The sequence below is a fragment of the Emydura macquarii genome, unplaced genomic scaffold, assembly GCF_026122565.2.
Source record: "Emydura macquarii macquarii isolate MOO-44397 ecotype Brisbane River unplaced genomic scaffold, CSIRO-AGI_Emac_v2 contig_374, whole genome shotgun sequence".
NCBI lineage: Eukaryota > Metazoa > Chordata > Testudines > Chelidae > Emydura > Emydura macquarii.
This window is the reverse complement of record NW_027130511.1, coordinates 7,467,701-7,471,839: the sequence shown is the minus strand read 5'-3', so window position 1 is coordinate 7,471,839 and position 4,139 is coordinate 7,467,701. Positions and strand designations below refer to the sequence as shown.

General features: G+C 52.5%; 1 long non-coding RNA gene across 1 annotated transcript; it reads right to left on the bottom strand.

Moving 5' to 3' along the window:
* Nucleotides 1-1,316: 1,316 nt before the first annotated feature.
* LOC137142599 (uncharacterized) lies at nucleotides 1,317-2,829 on the bottom strand. The gene is made up of 2 exons (XR_010916970.1): nucleotides 2,717-2,829; nucleotides 1,317-1,576 (listed from the first exon to the last, which is right to left on the bottom strand). It is a non-coding gene; the product is annotated as an uncharacterized lncRNA (long non-coding RNA).
* Between the last annotated feature and the right edge of the window lie 1,310 nt (nucleotides 2,830-4,139).

The window sequence follows — 4,139 nt, the reverse complement described above, 5'->3', positions numbered from 1 at the left end:
ATTTATTAGAGTGCAAGTACATTTAACTATTATGCAAAAGAGAAGATTAAATTGCTATTAAATCTCAAATCTAGCACTAAATATCTGTCATTGCTAGGTGAGTTCAGGGTTCTCCTCAGGACATATTATTCTCATTTATAGCAGCATCCAGAAATACATGGCATCTCGACACATGCCTTTTATACAGTGTTTGCCTATGTCAAAGGACTCCTTTGAATTTGTGTAAGGAAGAAAGTCCTTGGTAAACAAACCTTGCACATAAAAAACAATTAACCTTGAGACTTTCAAAGGTCCATAGCCCTTGTGTGGGTTTGGACAAACAACTTCATTTGGGGGGGGGGGGTGGAGGGTGGGAGGGAACCATTAGCATCTTGAGGCTAAGCAGACATCACCCCTCAACCAACCAGTAGCACTTCCATATTTTATAGACTGAGCCCCAGACAGTTTGTTCTGGTCCACATTCCAGTCTCAGCCAGACACAAGGAAAAGGCTATGGACAGACTGCCCAGGTGGGTTGCAAAGGAGACACAGAGCTGCACAGTGATGCCACTGCAGCCCTAACCATCACTCACCACTTTGTCCAACAGCATAATATACACATCAATCAAAAAGGGCAACATGACAGACCCCTGTGGTACTCTGAATGAGAACTCACTTGGGGCAGATGAGCAATTACTCATCATCACTCTCAGGGATCCCTGAGGGAGAGAAGTGTGGAGCCGCACAAACTCAGCTCCATCCACCCTTGCCAGTGTCTGTCAACAGGAATATCACCTCACGGCCAGCAGGACCAAACCTGAGGATTTAGACTATGGCCAGGAGAAGCCTTAATCTTCTCCACATTCTGCCTTGGAAAAAGGAGGGGCGCCTGGGGATAAATGGCAAGATTTGCACCATCGGGATGGTTTGTCACTTCAGTGAGAAATGCTGAAAGGAGAGGACAGTTCCACTAGTGGGCCTCAGCTCCCTGACTAGGATTTATTATCTGAGAGGGACAAGATCCATCCCACAGGTTACAACTCAATGCTCCCCTATCACTGTAGAAGGCAAAAACTGTCAAAAGCTCTCAGGGCAGGGTCCATGCCAGAGAGAGAGATAAGCCTCAGCTAGAGAAGACTGTATTTATCTCCCCAGCTCCAACATGGATCTGACACTATGGAGGCAGCCAATCCCCAGCCCCTAAGAGAAAAACACCCCCTTACACACGGGGTGAAATGTTCCCCTTCATACTGGAGGAAATACACTCCACAACCCTCTCCTCATCCACTTGATATGGATTTGATGCTGCAGATGTAGCCAAATTGGTCTGAATCTGAACAGACTTATCAGCAAAGTAACTGGAAAAGCCAGGACCTTGGAGGCACTGTGGGGAGAAGAGGAAACTATCTTTGCCTTCATCACACTCCTGACAGAAGACTTCAAATGTTTTCTGTATTTCAACTGGTCAGAGTCAGAGTGTGATTCCTGCTTCTGGCACTCCCGCCTTCTCTCAGCACCTTCCTCTATTGCAGGTAGTCATATGCCATGGTGACTGCACACCTTCCCACGTGTTGCTATCTGCAGAATACTTCATTACCTGTGAAATGCAGACAGCTTGTGGCTTGTCCATGAAAAGTAAATGCTAAATCCCCACCCTGCCCTTTGCTTGCCCAGGGCTCTGGGATGAGGGCATCCCCAGACGTAAGCTCTGTTCAGGGTGTGGTGCAGAAACCAAGCCTCAAAAACCAGAGTGAACTGAACCTGCTGCCCTTTGCCTGCCAAGTCAAACAGAGCTGACTAAACAACTAATGATGACACCAATCTGGCTGCTGGAGAGGGCTGGGAAAGAAGCTGATTTCCAGTTTGCTGGCCTCAGCAGGATGAGATGCTGGGTGTTCCCACCCTGCAGGTGCCTGGTGTACCATATGTGCCTGTAGACTGAGTTCCTGGGTTCTGTCCGTTCTCATCTACCAGCTGTATTTGCACAGCTTGTCATGCCAATACAGTATTTTTATTTTGAGGAAACCTCTTGGCTTGTGTGACCCACCCACCAGATGGTGTCATATTGGGAACTACCTGTAGGTGGGTCTCCCCAGCCTAAATAGACTGGGGAATCTCCCTGCCTCAGGTGTCCTGCAGGAGAGGAAACTGATGTCAGAAGGAAAAACAAACACCCCCAGAACACACAACCCTGCAAAAGGGCAGCATGTTTGTGGGTAGGGGGTGGATGGACAAAAGCTGTGCAGGAGCAGCTCAGGTACCTGAGGATCCCAACTTCAGTACTAGCTTCCGGAGGGCAAGGGGGACTACCAGGAGTTATGGCAGGGAACAGGGTATGCCCCAGACATTCAACAAGGATCCGGCCCTTCTCAAGGGGCTTAAAGGCAAGGGCAGAGATGTGCCTTTTTGCTTCTTTCAGGAAAAGTCTGGATTTTTCAGGTTACTTTTTCCAGTGCTTGTGGTTTTTTAGCCACCTCAGGATCGGGGGTGCCCCGGTTTTGCAGAGGTCGGGGGTGGGCGGGGGAGGGAGGGGGTGTCCCCTGGTTTTGCGAAGGTGCGGCCGGGAGCTCTCCCAACCCTGCGGGCTGATGGGCCTCTGAACTGACTAGCACGCACCAGACAGAGCCCGCCTCGGCTGCGGGACAGACACGCCCGTGGCTCCCCGCCCATCTGATCAAAGCTAAAAACAAACAAACAAACAACAGCCGCTCCCGCTGCTATAGTGACTGGGCCCTACCCTCCTCGCGCTGCCATGGCAACCGGGCTCCACCCCCGCCTGCTCCCACAGCGGCCGAGCCCTATCTCTTCCCGCCCCTCGACAGGTGACCAACGCCGCACTCTGCGTCGCCCGCGGACGCCGAAGGAGGAGGGAAAGTGCGATGACGTCGCCCGGCCAGTTGCCAGGGAAACCACGCACTTACGCCAATATCTTTGTATGTTTTCAATGTTCCGTCGTCTCCAGGGCAACGTCAGGCGGCCGGTCTGGCCCCAGCAACAGCGCGAGGATTGGCCGGGAGGGGCCAGGGGCGTGGCTTGGCGGGGCACTCGGAGCGCTCCCTGGGGGGGTCGGTGTCCTAGAGGATTGGGCGGGTCCAGGGCGGTGGGGTTTGTTCCGGGAGCCCCAAATGTTTGTGCTGGCCACGTAGGCAGAGAGGGCGGACTCCGGAGAAACCTTACCCGGCCCTGCTCGAGGTCCTGGAGTTAGGGAAGGGGGGCTGGGCCCCGCCCTGAAGCGGCCTTTCCTCCTCTAGGAGCAAAGAACGGGGCAGCCCCACCGCCCTCGGGCCTTAGGAGCATCTCTTCAGGAGATTCCACAGTCTCCTGCTCACACACGGCTGTGCCCACGCCCCCTCGGGGTGTGCATGGATGTACACGTGTGTGTGCCTGTTAACTGAGCGTGGCTGGCCATGAACCTGTGTGTGTGTTCACGCATGTGCTTTGCCATGCAGCTCTGTGTGTGTGTGTGCGCACATGTGTGCTCACATGCCTGCCTGTATGCTGAGTGGGATTGGCCGTGCATCTGTGTGTGTCTGCACTTCGAGTGAGGGTGGCCATGCACGTCTTCGTGTGCACATGTGCATACCAGTGCTGCGAGTGGGGTTGGCCGTGCACTTGTATGTGTGCTCATGGACATGCTGGTCCCCCAAGTGGGGTTTTCTATGCACCTGGACATGCACGCATACATGTGCCTGTGCTCCGAGTGGAGTTGGCTATGCACCTGTTTATGAGTGTGTATGCGTGCGCGCATGCCTGCCTGTATGCTGAGTGGGATTGGCCATGTACGTGTGTGCATGTGTGCATTGATATATGTGAGTGTTCATGCTCTGGTACATGTGCCTGTGTGTGTGACCAATAGGTTAACATATGGCTATGCACATGCTCATTTCCTAGTGTGGAAGCAATACCATTTTCCTCACGAACTGTAGACATGGGAGCTGTCTGGTACAGTCAAGACTTTTGTCTTTCTCCTTGTTGCCTTCTCCTAACCTGGTTGCCATTCCCACCCCTTTTTTTCTGACTCAGTCCACACTTCCTCTCTGCAGCAGCCGTTCATTATTTCCTTTTCCCTTTGTGTAATAACAATAATCAGTATGGACTCCATCGGGAGGCATGTGCAGATAATACCCCAGTCCAGTGGGATTAATGCCATTTATTGGGGC